Here is a 15,150-nt window from a genome sequence, read left to right on the forward strand (position 1 = left end):
CCCCCACGGTCACGTAAAAAAGTGGAACATGGATCCACCAAAATAAAAGTCAACTAACAATATTTGTTATAAATACAGTCATCCCAAAATATAATAAGTACAACCACCAAAGACAGACATCAAGTCCCTTGATAATCGATCATCTCGTGAGTGAGCTCCACGAGGTAGACTGCTCCAGCTCTCCTACTTGTCATCACTACCCTCCCCGTATAAGTATCTCTGCTTGAGATGGGGTTGTATACCCAAGCAGTCGGCGAGTCTTGGTCAAGGAAGTCTAACGATGTTTCTGTTGTTAAGGTAACAGTCGGTGGAACGAACTCATATATTGTAAGACCCTTAATTTTAAATTCTAATTTATGTACTTTGGGGAATTTTGTGTTGAATTTATGAGGCTTTTTAGCCAATTTTATGGCATTTTGTGAGTTAAATGCCAAAAATATCTTTTTGGAGACCTGATTAAAATTATTCGTCGATGAATAATTTTATTTAATTACGGTGAATCTTTTGTCGAAGAAAAAAAATTTCTGAGATGCACTATTTTTCAGAAAAATTCATCTACCAATTGAATTACAGCGAGAGTAGATATTTTTTTGAAAAAGTGGTTTGTGATGTGATGTGAGGTGACAGGCATAATGGTGATTTTTATAAAAATATCTAGATATTTGTTTAGATATTTATTATTATTATTATTATTATTATTATTATTATTATTATTATTATTATTATATATATATATATATATATATATATATATATAAAAGAAATGCAAACAAAGGAAGCATCTTTCCCTCTGTAGCCGTGCCTTCCTTCTTTCCTTCTTTTCCTTCTCTGTTTCCACCCCCAAATCAAAGTTTTGGGTTTTTCTTCAAAAACTCAAATATAAACCTCTATTTTTCTTTGACTTCTAAGCTTTATTTTCCGAAGTGACAGAAGGAAAAATTTCTTCTCTCCACGCTATGGTGCCAGTGACCCAACTATGAAAGTGACGGCGCGAATGAAATTTTTTACCGTAATTAATCGCGGTGTCGAAATCGGTTGTTAAAATTACAACGGAGGTAAGGGCTCCTTCCAAACTTTTAGTTTGCATTTAGGACATTATTTGTGATTTTGTGGAATAGAAATTTGATGTATTTGAGGTGTAAAATTGTGGAAAATGAATTTAATTTGTTTATGTGTGAATTAGTTGAATTTGAATTTGATTTGTTTTGAGGTGTGTTTTGTAGTGATTAATGTTGGGTGTAAATTGTATGTTTATAATTAATATTATGAATTTTTGAGATGTGATTTAGGTGTGAATTTTGTGGATATTAAATTAATTAAATTTGATGTGTTTGAGTTGTGTAATGAGTTGTTTTCAAATAAATGAGTTTGAATTGAAGTTGAAATTTTACAAAAAATTTAGAGTTGTTAAAGTTGTGGAAAAAAAATTCAAATTTTAACTAAGTTAAAGAGTTTGAGTAAATAGATAGATTGAAATTAAAAAGGGTTAGAGTTTAAAATGTTACTATTTTAATTACTCTTGAACTGAGTTTAAAAAGAAAAAAAATTTTATTAACTCAAAAATTTTGGTACTTTAATAGTCGCGTGTGTATGTGAAATTTGGACAATATTTATTTTATTTAGTTTTAACTAAATAAAAAAGATTATTTGGTTTTAAAAGTTTAGTGTGTGAGAAAGATTTAATTTTGGAAATTTTGTTGTGTTTGGATTAATTTTATTGTGAACAAATTGTTATAAATATTTATGTTTATGTAGTTAGCTCATTGAGTCTCGAAAAGGAATCGAGACCATTGGCACCGAGTTAGCGGTGGGGAGAACTCTGATATATTAATGTTGTTGTGGTGATTTATAGTTGAAAATTTTGGAGATTGAATTTGATGATTAATGTTTGAAGATGTGGAGTTTTGAATTTGGTGATTTATGGTTGAAATTTGTGGAGAATAAATTTGGTGATTAATGTTTGAAAATTTTGGAGATTAATATGGGTCATTTATGTTGAATTTGGGGAGAATTAAATTTAATTTAATTATGTGTTCATAATTGATATTATGAATGTTTGATGTGTGTTTGAGGTATGGGTTGTGGTGATTTACGGTTGGTGTGATTTGTGTTCATAATGATTATTATGAATTTTTGGAGATGTGGTTTATGTGGGTTTATGGAAAATGAATTTGGTGGGTTATGTGTGAAAATGTGGAGTTTCGAAAATGGGCGATTTATGAGTAAATTTGGTGTGAGTAAATTGTTGGTTCATCTGATCCTTGCAGGGATTGTCGCGTCGTGCTAATCTGTGAGAGATTGCACTCTAGAATGTGCTGATCCGTGAGCGATTGCACTCTAGAAAGTCGTGCTAGTCTGTGAGCGACTACACTCTTGTATTTCGTGCTGGTCTGTGAGTGACTGCACGCTAGTAAACCATGCTGATCTGTGAGATATTGCACTCTAGAATGTGTTGATCTGTGAGCGATTACACTCTAGAAAATCGTGTTGGCCTGTGAGCGACTGCACTCTTGTATATCGTGCTGGTCTGTGAGAAACTGCACGCTAGTAAATTGTGCTGGTCTGTGAGCGAATGCACTCTTGTATGTCGTGTTGGTCTGTGAGCGACTGCACGCTATTAAATCATGCTGATCTGTGAGAGAATGCACTTTGGTAATTAGTACTGGTCTGTGAGAGGCTGTACAATTATGATTTACGCCATTCGAGGAGGGTTTTGGTTTGGAATTCCAGAATCATGCATTTTGGCATATATGCATTGCATTAGAGTGCTTGGCACGCGAGTCATGTTTGTTATACTATGATGATTGTATATGCATATTCGGTTGTTGTTGTGATTTGCCGTAATTGCTTTGAGGTGTGAAGTTGGGTTGATTAAGTTTTGATGTAATTATGTGTTCATAATTGATTTAATGAATATTCGATGTGTGAATTTGTGGAGATTAACTTGGTGTTAATTATGTGTTCATAATTAATAACATTAATGTTTGAAGTGTTGATTGATTTAGAGCCATTTTAGAATTGAAAATCTGCATTTTCTCAGTTGTATCATTTTTCATCATTGTTTATGCATTTTTGGACATATGAAAACCCTTTCGAGGAGTGTGCTAAGACGAAAGGTTCTTTTGAGCATTTGAAAATATAAGAATTTTGCTAAGTGTTATTTGTTAATTTCGGTTGGTGACCCTTTACAATTATTGTGAAAATCTGGACTTTGCCCTCAGATGAGAACCACGATTGTCCTACCGGTTAGTACTTTGGAGACGGGCATGTAGTTAGACATACCTGACCGAAGCTGTGTTAGGAGGATCTTGCGGGGCGCGTGGAGATCACCCGGGTGGTATAGTGTTTGTAGCATGATCAGATTAGGTGGTTGTATAAGACTAAATGTCTTTCTTTTGTGATTGTATTTATTTCATTTTGGAAGATTGTATCTATGCTTAAACTGTTTGATGTCTTTTCTTTTGATGGGTCCATGTTCCACTTTTTGATGTGACGTGGGGAAAGTTAAAATTCTTGGGGCAGTGCTTTTGTACAGGTCTGTCGAGAATACCCCAGGGGTATGAGCTATGTCTTATAGGCCTCATAGCCCTGGTGTATTTTGATGTTTGAATACTTTGGATTTTTATTTCAAAAACTATTCCGCTGCTTGTAAATATTTGTTGACTTTGTTGTTATGTTATGACTTAAATATTTATCCAAAAGTATTTCCTTCTTTATTTATTCGTTTTTATGAATTTGTTTTGTAAAAAAAAAACAAAAAAATACACTCGCGTTGTTAAAAATCGGGGTGTTACAGGTATCATCTTATGGCAAAACCCAATTTTCACAATAATGTAAATGATCACTACCGAAATTAACAAATAACACTTAGCACCATTCTTATATTTTTAAATGCTCAAGATAACCTTTCGTCTTAGCATACTCCTCGAAAGGATTTTTATATGTCAAAAATGCATAAATAATGTTGAAAAATGAAGTCGGTGGCAAAAACACCATATTCGTATTCAAATACAAGGTTTCGTATTCAAATATGACGTGGAAATTTTACATAAAAACTGAACGTTACAGATGTGTATTCGACAACACACTGCATGTAGCCGAAAACAACTGTTAAATATTGCAGGTTTTCAGTTTTAAATGGCTCTGAATCAATTAACACTTACGATACAAAGCCCATCAATAACACTTGATACATTCATAATATCAATTATGAACACATAATTACATCGAAACTTAATCAACACAAATTCACACCTCAAAGCAATTACGACACAATAACAAATAACAACCGAGTATGTATATACAATCACCATAGTATTACAAACATGACTCGCGTGCCAAGCCCCTAATGCAATGTGTATATGCCAATGCGCATGATTCTGGAATTTCCAACAAAAACCCTTCTCGAAGGGGCATAAATCATAATTGTACCGCATATCACAAGCCTTAGTACTAATTGCCGAGGTGCAGTCTCTCACAGGCTAGCACGATTTACTAGAGTGTAGTCTATCACAGACCTTACACATTAGTTAAATACTCGTAAGGATAAGATGAACCAACTATCACATGGAACCGCCTCGTCGCCCATCACGGTCACCACTTAACTTCGTGGCCCATCACGGTCACCACTTAAGACCGTGGCCCATCGCGGTCACCACTGACATTGTGGCCCATCATGGTCACCACAAGCTATGAAATGCATGAGCATACTCTGAATTTTTTCACCACAATCATTAAGTATATGCAGCTATTAAAAGATTCCCCGTTTTTAATACTCATTTAACACTAACAATTTTTCAAACTTATCACAGAGCATACTCAAAACATTTTTTCCTCGATAAAATTCATAATGCACATATTATCAATTATGAATACATAATCACATCAAATTCAATTTCCACAGATCCACTCCTAAATCACACATAAATCAGTTTTGAATCACATAGTCGTATCAAAACATTTGTGTTTTGTTTTTGTTTTTCTCTCTACCAACACAACCTTTTTTTTTTTTTTTGAAACAGAAAGGAAAAGAAGAAATGAGAAGGCGAGGAGCAGGGGAAACGTTTTCTTGTGTTTCTCTTTCTCGGCTATATATATATATATATTATATTAAAATCAAACCAACAAATATCTAACTCTTACACACATCATTTCACTCACATCTCCATCTAATTTAATAAAAATATCTACTCTCGTTGCAACTCAATTGACAGATAAATTTTTTTAGCAACAAGTGACATTTAAAAAAAATTCTGCCCAGTATTAAATTCTTTGTAACATAATTAAATTATTCTCCGACAAATAATTTTATTCGGGGTCTCAAATTATATATATATATATATATATATATTAAAATATATATAAATATTAAATATATTATTAACTTTAATAAAATAAATTTTTGATATTTAATCCCCAAACTAAAATTCAATTGGGCTAAATGCCTAAGCAATTTAACACAAAATACCCTAAAATTGCATAAATTAGAATTTAGAAAATTTAGGGTCTTACATTATTACCCCCTAAAAGAAGTTTCGTCCTCGAAACTTAAAGTAAGAGTAACGACCCATCCTAGGTTTGCACTCCAACTCGACATTCATGATAGAACTTGTTTCTTCATGCCTACTCGAAGGAAGTGTCGTCTATCCCTTTTCATAGGATGCTTAATAACTTTACGCACTATCATAGCCGGTAAGACTCACCCGTTCCATTCAACATGATTTTGTCTACTATCAACAAGAGATTGGGGATGATCATTTCCTCAATTTGTCAATAGGTAGCAAACGACCATTATGAAGGCTTAGACCATCTTAACCTAACTATAATAATGCTTTCTACGACTTACACTTAAGGCTATCCTGAGGCACAAGTGGTCTAACAATCTCCTCAAGGTCCACTAAGTTTTCCTTATTTCCTATTACTTTGATCCTATCGACGAAGTACAATCGTCCAAAACTATGTCACATAGACTCATATACGTCCACTTGGTACGCAACATCCATTAGGTACCAAACCGAAACCCTAAGTATGACACCAACACACTGAGTACAAAACAATCATTACCGTTGAGAACTACCTAATTTCTCTATTGCCCACAAATCCTCGATTTTCTTTAGTCGCACAACTACACCAAACCACAATGTTCTTATCAAAATGTTGGTCTAATTATAAATTTAATAATTACATCCTAACATTCGGTTGGTGATCAAAGTTTCCTCAATTATTTTTGACAACATGTCAAAACTATACCACCTGCAACACACAAACTTCCTTCAGATTTAGTGTTTCATTTCAAGAGTCACGTCTCTAACAAAAATCCAACTTTAATTTCATTCACTAATTAAGACCTACATTTGTCTCATGCCTAACACCTCCAATTCACGCTTCACTAGTCAATTTCCAACATACTTCGCAATTCCTGACAAACCCGAAAATAATTTTCCTACATCTACTGCCAACATTCATTCTGATACTTCTCAATTTCGTTGCATCCTTTATTTGTAGCTTGATGATTATCTTGGTCAAACACATTGTATTCACTCCATCCCTTTTCCATTTATACAAACCTTAAATTTCTACCTCGAATCTTGATACATCTTCATTATTTCGAAATCGTTACTTAGCTTACTCTCTCGTATGTCTCTTTCCAAAACTTGCTCTCTTCTTTGGCAGCCACAATTGGTACACGATTGTGCGTCATATCCCAAAATATCATCTAACCTAACTTGATTTTCTTTTGTCTTTCCTCTTGCTATTAAACTTTTCTTCCTTCGAATAAGCTTAGCATCCTGGTCATTAAGAATTCCCTCAACAATTCAAACAAAATCTTAATTCCTCCTAATTTTCACACTTCCTATGAAATATTCTACATCTAAAATATATCTCAAAACACTTTTCACCTCTACCGTCATTCAACCGTCCATGTGGTTAACATCTAGAGTCTTTTATTTTCTTAGCTCATCTTCCATCATACTTCGTCTCTCTTCATTATAGTGATTTCAATAAATCAAGCCTTACTAGTTCCCACCAAACTTCTCCATTCCGTGCTCAATTCTTTCCTACCAAACAAATTTTTAACTCTTTTGATTGACTAACACAATAACGTACCCCTATGACATGCATTCAAGTAGTGCCTTTGAATCATTGGCTTACCCTTCTAATAACAATGTATGATTTAAGGGTGAAATAATTCCTTTCATGACCCTTAATTAACATAAACTACATATCCATGTGTTTCTCCAACAAGTTTTCATGGCACGTTTTCAAAAATTTGGTTCACTCGCTGGATTCTTATTCGTTCCTAACCTTCACCGAGGTACAAACTGAAAGAGTCCGAACAATCGAACGTTCTAAAGAACTATTCCTTAAACGTTCCCAATAAGCATCTCCTATGAAATAATTTTCTGTAAACCTCATCCTCATAACTTTGCAGTAAATTATCTCCAAGACCCATATCTTTTATCGTCCATCTAGTCGTTGAAACAAGCATTTCAAATCTTAACGCTTGACTTCCCCAGACCAACAACTAAACCATAAATCATCTGTTACATTTCTTCTTCTTTTTACTCTCTATCATTGAATAAAATTCTAAAATCTGATCCTAGAAATCTCCAAATACTCATCACACTGTCTAAATTCGTGCATTTCATCTTAAGATACAATACAAGGTCTTATTCATTATCGACTCTAATCGTCTTAGTCATCTCACTAATGAAACTCTTCTAATCATAACACAACATTTTCAGTGAATCTTCAAACACTTCCATCCATAACATGAATTATTTATCACTTGCCTACCGCAACTCTCTCGATTATACAAGTTTAAGGTGTCACTTGGTCCTCCATCCAACCTTGTGGATTTGAAATCGTCAACTTAAAGATCAACCATCTTAAGACTAAAGTGTTCTCATACTCTGTTTTTCCAATTCCATTTAATAGTAACATGCGGTTCAATACATCAAGGCTTAACTCCTTATGTTTATCCAAACATCACTCAAAATTCATAGTTACGCATCAATAGTTTCATCTAAAATCATTATCCATACATATTACCTCTTAAACCACACAGAGACTTGTCACTTACCAACGAAATATATAGTCTCACTCCTATAATCGTCATGAGATTCATACTTAACAATCTAAGTCGCGAATCTAGTTTAACTTGAATGCTCGACCTTACCCCTCAAGGTATCGACTATTCCTCAAAGCGTACTTTATGTAACCAAGGTAGTATTCACCCCTAAGGTGCAACGCCCCTTAACTTCAATACAAGCCTCCTTCGTTGACACATAAGCACTAAATGCTATTCCAAATGGAAGCCATGTCTTCTTCCCTCTTCTCCAGATCTTGGAGAGTCTTTGCATCTATTTGTGCAGCAATAGAAGCAGTCATGTTATTCATTGCTTCAGCCATTTGATCATTCCTATTGACGTTGACTCTTGCAGCGTCGTTCCTTCGTGGAGGCATTGTTTCCTCAAAACCAACATCAAGAAGAAATCTTAACACCACTTAGGAGAATTCCAAAAATAACTTTCGACTACATCAACACATAATAGCTACTCCAGACCTGCAACTCATACAACTTAACCCGACGCATGATCAGATAACGACTTCCAATCTATATGTTGACCTCCCATCTAACCAAAGCTCTGATACCAGAATGTAACACCACAATTTTTAACAGCGCGAGTGTTTTTTTTTTCAAAAACAAATAATAAAAATAACTCGTTTTAACACAATACGACAAAAGTCATAAATAATGACATCATCATTACCAACAAACTCAAATAGTTTTTGGGATGATAATCCAAAGTATTCAAATAGAAAAATACATTGGGGTTATGAGACCTATCAGACATCGCTAATACCCCTAGGGTATTCTTGGCAGACACCTGAACAAAAGTATTGCCCCAAGAAAGTTATCCTCCTACCCACAGTCATGTCAAAAAGAGGAACATGGACCCACCAAAATAAAAGTCCACTGACAATATTTATTATAGATACAGTCATCCCAAAATATAATAAGTACAACCACCAAAGAAAGACATCAAGTCCCTATACAACAAAACTAATCTGATAATACTCTAACAACTACAATAACAAGGGTGACCTCCACACACTCCGCATCTTCCCATGCTCCATTCATCTCGAGCACCAATCCTAAGGGTATTGGATAATCGATCATCTCGTGAGTGAGCTCCACGAAGTAGACTGCTCCAGCTCTCCTACTTGTCCTCACTACCCTCCACGTATAAGTAGCCCTGCTGAAGATGGGGTCGTATAACCAAGAAATCGGCAAGCCTCAGTCAGTGAAGTCTAACGACGTTTTCGTCGTCAAGGTAACAGTCGGTGGAACGAACTCGAGTATCATCTGATGGCAAAGCCTAATATTTGCAATAATGTAAAGGGTCACCAACCAAAATTAACAAATAACACTTGGCACAATTCTTATATTTTCAAATGCTCAAGAGAACCTTTCGTCTTAGCATACTCCTCGAAAGGGTTTTCATATGTTAAAAATGCATAAACATTGTTGAAAAATGAAGTTTTTTACAAACTGCACTATCGTATTCGTATACAACATTTTTGTATCTGAATACGAGTGCTAAGTTAGTAGCAAAGTTTGCACATTCGTATTCGAATACAACAATTTCGTAGCTGAATACAAGTCAAGTCAGTGGCAAAAACATCAATTTTGTATTCGAATACAAGGTTTCGTTTTCGAATACGACGTGGAAATTTTACATAAAAACTAAAAGTTATAGATGTGTATTAGACTACACATTGCATGTAGCCGAATACAACAACTAAATATTGCAGATTTTCAGTTTTAAAATGTCTCTGAATCAACTCACACTTACGATACAAAGCCCATCAATAACACTTTATACATTCATAATATCAATTATGAACACATAATTACATCGAAACTTAATCAACACAAATTCACACCTCAAAGAAATTACGCCATAATAACAAACAACAACCGAATATGTATATACAATCACCATAGTATATAAAACATGACTCTCGTGCCAAGCACCCTAATACAATGCGTATATGCCAATTCGCATAATTGTACCGCCTATCACAGGCCTTAGTACTAATTACCAAGGTGTAGTCTCTCACAAGCTAGCACGGTTTACTAGAGTGTAGCCTATCACATGCCTTACAAATCAGTTAAATCCTCATAAGGATAAGATGAACCAACTATAACATAGAACCACCCCATGGCCCATCACAGTCACCACTTAACTTTGTGGTCCATCACGGTCACCACTTAACACTGTGTCCCATCGCGATCACCACTGACATTATTGCCCATCATGGTCACCATAAGCTATGAAATGCATGAGCATACTCTGACTTTTTTCACCATAATCATTAAGTAAATGCAGCTATTAAAAGATTCCCCATTTTTAATACTCATATTATCAGTTATAAATACATAATCACATAAAATTCAATTTCCACATATATGATAATTTTTATGAATTTTAAAGTATAATGTAAAGTATGTATTTTTATGTTATATATGATAAAATTTTAATTTTTACGATAAATAGGAAGTAAAATATGAATTTTCATGTTATACGTGATAAAATTTTAATTTTTATGATGAATATAAAGTAAAGTATGAATTTTTATATTATACGTGATAAAGTTTTAAATTTTATGATGAATATAAAGTAAAGTATGGATATTTACGTTATATATGATAAAGTTTTAATTATACATCGATAATAGAAAAAACCAATAAAAATATCTATGTCATGTTAATGGGTTGAGCTCGCAGGTCTGCATGTTCAAAATATTAAATATGTTATCTGAACCAAACAATATTGGGATTAAATGAATTGGTTTAGGTTAGACCTTAACTAGAATGGGTTGGATAAAAATAGGAGTTGGGTTGGTTTGGGTAACGAGTTCACGGGTTTACCTGTACCCATGAACACCCTTATGGAAATGTATTTCAAATATTCATGAAGTCTTGATGAAAATGATATTTTATGTTATAAGGTACTGATCTTTTAATTATAGATTTCTTAATTTGACATTACTTTCTCTTCTAATGGCATAAAGAGAATTATTATCTTGTTGTCTGCAATTTGGGACAATAACTATTTATCTATAGAAATCACATGTCGTTTCGTAAAGTGCTATAAGTATGACTACTCAACTTTTATTATTTCACCTCATAGTAAAAATAGAAATAATATTTATGATATCTAGTATTTTTGATGGCAATAACATGCTTTGCCATAAATATTATGTGAAATAGATCACTTTAATTTGAATAATTAAAATAATAACCCTAATACATTTAAATATAACGTGTGTGACACAGAATTTCAAACAAATCTTACATTTAATGTTACAAAATGGTATAACAATTAAAAATATAAAATAACATTTTCTATCTATTAAAATCATTTTCCTCCCTATCATTTTCCTATTATCAATTTGTTTGAACCAAATAGAATCTAAGTAATGAGTATGTGAATGTTTAAACCTATATGGCCATCACTTAATCTAATTAAATTTTCAATAATCTATCTCCCAAAGTGTGAATTCTCAAGTGTTTCGAGAGTATACTGAAGTAGCTAAAATATCACTAAAAAGGAGATTGAATAGAGATATTGTAGTTTTAAAAATTTCTTAAGAATTTTTTAAAATTGTATCCTGTGAGAGAGGATAAAAATGTAGTTTTAGGAGGATAAGCGTTTGTAGCTGAAATGTGAGTTAGACAAAATTATAAGTATAGAGTATAAAAATTACACAAATTTATACTAGTTCACCCAAAATGGGTTACGTCCAGTTCTCACTAACTTGTGAGTTTTCACTATGGTTCAAAATGGTTTACACAAGAAAACAAGGAATTTGTGAGGGCCAAAAGCCCTCACAAAGGGTAAAAAGCAGCCACAAAGGGGCTATTTGTGGCGGCCTTAGGCAGCCACAAATAAGCTGGTCACAAACATTTGTGAGAGCCTTTGCAGCCACAAAGTTTGAAAAATACGTTGCCATTTGTGAGGGCCTTTGCAGCCACAAAATGTATGCCTTTGTGAGGGCCTTTGCAGCCACAAAATCCTGCCTTTGTGAGGGCACAGGTCGCCACAAACTCCCTCCTTTGTGAGGGTTTAGGCCGCTGCAAAGTATCATCCAGATTAAAAATTAAATATTTTGTGAGGGCTTAGGCCGCCACAAAATATTACGTACATTAAAAAATTAAAATTTTAAATTCAAAATTAATACTGTATTATAATATTATATATAATAAATTAATATAAATTTAAATTTAAAATTTAAATTAAAATTACAATTAAATTAAAATATAAATTAAATTTAAAATATAATATCAATATAAATTAAATTTAATATATAATAAACTAATCTGAATATAAATTAAAAATTTAAATTAAATTTAAAATAAAATATTTAAATTATAATTATAATTAAAAATTAATTTAAATTACAAATAAATTAAAATTAAAATTTAAATAAAATTAAAATTAAATATTAAAATTAAAATAAATATTATATATAAAAATATAATATTAATAATAATTAATGTAATTACCACCAAACCAAATAAAACATGCATTCCAAAATTAATAAATAATGTCTTACAAACCCAAAATTTAAAAATAATGTCTTACAAACCCAAAATTTAAAAATAATGTCTTACAAACCCAAAATTTAAAAATAATGTCTTACAAACCCAAAATTTAAAAATAATGTCTTACAAACCCAAAATTTAAAAATAATGTCTTACAATTCCAAAATTAATAAATAATGTCTTACAAACCCAAAATTTAAAAATAATGTCTTACAAACCCAAAATTAAACACACAATAATTAACTAAGACAACATAAATATGTGTTCATACAACCCAAAAATAAATTATGAAATTATTCATATGACATATCAATCCTCATAATAATTCCTTTGATCAGCTCCACTCCCACCATCATTATTCCCTGCAATGTTACCCGATGAAAGAAATCCCTCAAAAGTATTATTAATTTGGGTTGGAGGAGACATCATGGTTTGAAATTGAATTTCATCTTCGATTGCACCACCACTAGTCGAAGGAGAAGCCCTAGCTGGTTGAGGTTGATTTAAATCTGGTCTGATCAAGCCAGTTGTTGGCATAGTTGGTCGGTATGCAGTTTGATGTGAAGAGGACATAACATACTGATAATTATGAAAATATTGTTGTTGCTGAAACATTGGCTGCTGTTGTTGCTGGAAGGTAGAGTTCGGAGGATCCTAGTGTTGTTGTTGGAAATTTGGAGGCGGTTGCTGCTGCTGGGAGTATTGAGAGTAATTTTGTTGCTGCTGGAATAGTGGTTGTTGATGCAAGTATTGAGGCCGATGCGGGATCTGCTGATGAAACACAGAAGGAAATGAAAATTGTTGTTGCTGTTGAAACTGCTGCTGCGGCTTTTATCAACTGTTGTGTCCTTTCTTCTTGCTCACTTGCCCATTGCTCCTTTAACTAGTCAAGATTATCTATCGACGGACGATGGGATCGATCCGTACTAGCATAAGAAGAAGACGTCTCAGTCTGAATATAGCCGGTTGGACCTTTCACAAAGGTTGATGATAAACTACCGGCACCCAGCACACGCCCTTTGTACTTGCCACCACTGATGTTCATAAAACTTGCGGTCTCATATTGTTTCCGCTGCACTGGACCAGCTCACTGAGCAGGAGGAATAGTAGCTTGATGATCATCCCATTCCTTCATGACTTGTTGAAGTTGTTCCTATATTAAAAATTAAAAAATTAAAAATTAAAATAGTTAATAATTAATATATAATAATTTATAGGTCTAATTAATATATAATAATTAATATATAATAATTACCTGAATCATTTTTGATAATTCATCAGTATACTAATTTGTTTCAGGATTAACATGAAGATAGCGATGTAGGTGAAATGTGATGATTAATTGAATATAAATTAATAGATATATATTATAAATAGTAATTAATTCATATAATATTTAATTTCTCCAGCAGACATGGAACCTCCCTTATGAGTACTGGTACCCCTCTCAGATGCTCTATTAATCTTTGCTTTTTCTCTCTTCTGTTTGTAAGCATCTGTGTTCCATTTCCTCCACAACATGATTTTTCCTCGCCCTTATTACGCGCGTAAGCCAACATAGATGACAGACGCTTTGAAAAGCGATGGTCAAAAGAAGCCAAAACTGCGGCATCATGCTCTCTTTTCCAAGTACATTTAGTATGTTGTTTGTTTAAATTTAAAAAATATTAAAAATATAATTAGTAATTCAATAAATTAATCAAATGTATATATAATTAGTAATTAAATAAATTAATCTAATGAATTACTTTGAAACAATGTAAAAATTGATCAACTTCGCTAAATTGAGGTGTCTTATCGTCTTTTATCTCACCCCAAGACAACCATGATTTTTTATATTTCTCTTGTATGACTTCAGCAATTTCCTTTGCAGATGATTTAAAAGGAAGATATCTTCAAAGTTTATATGCAAATTAAATATAAAAATAAATTAATAAAATTAATAATGTAACATGCAATAATAATGAAATATTTAATCAATCATAGTTTACATACCCATCTCCTTCTGGAATGATGACAATGCGGTTGTAGCAATCAACACATCTGGGTTCCATTATTTCGTCTAAGGTATAAGGCTCTACTGGGACCTCCGGATATAGAGGAATAGCTCCACCACTAGTACCAATGGTCGGCATCGACATGAGAGATGGGTCATTAACAACACGTGGTTTAACAACTTTTTTCTTACCACGTGATGTTTTGGATATTCCTCGTATTGCCACTGTTCCTGTTCCTCCTGATCCTTTGGAACCTCCAGCTGATCCTCTTGATCCTCCTACTCCCGACACTAAAGCCATGTCTATATATATATATGTGTGTGTGTGTGTGTGTGTGTGTATATGTACAATTAACATAAATTAATTAATAATGAAATATACATAAATAAATTAAAACACTCAAATAAATAAAGAATATATATAAATTATATACATATATATATATATATATATATAAGGTGTCGTTCATATTTCACATTACAATATATAATATTATACATATATATATATATACACACACACACACACAAATATATA

General features: G+C 32.8%; 1 long non-coding RNA gene and 1 pseudogene across 1 annotated transcript; both read left to right on the top strand.

The window, feature by feature from the left end:
* Positions 1–788: 788 nt before the first annotated feature.
* On the top strand, positions 789–3,647 carry LOC140918954 (uncharacterized). The gene is made up of 2 exons (XR_012161448.1): positions 789–1,055; positions 3,222–3,647. It is a non-coding gene; the product is annotated as an uncharacterized lncRNA (long non-coding RNA).
* Positions 3,648–14,177: 10,530 nt separating this feature from the next.
* LOC101501968 (protein STRICTOSIDINE SYNTHASE-LIKE 12-like) overlaps positions 14,178–15,150 on the top strand; it is a 14,399-nt pseudogene continuing 13,426 nt past the window's right edge.

This window comes from Cicer arietinum, chromosome 7 (genome assembly GCF_000331145.2).
Source record: "Cicer arietinum cultivar CDC Frontier isolate Library 1 chromosome 7, Cicar.CDCFrontier_v2.0, whole genome shotgun sequence".
Lineage (NCBI taxonomy): Eukaryota > Viridiplantae > Streptophyta > Magnoliopsida > Fabales > Fabaceae > Cicer > Cicer arietinum.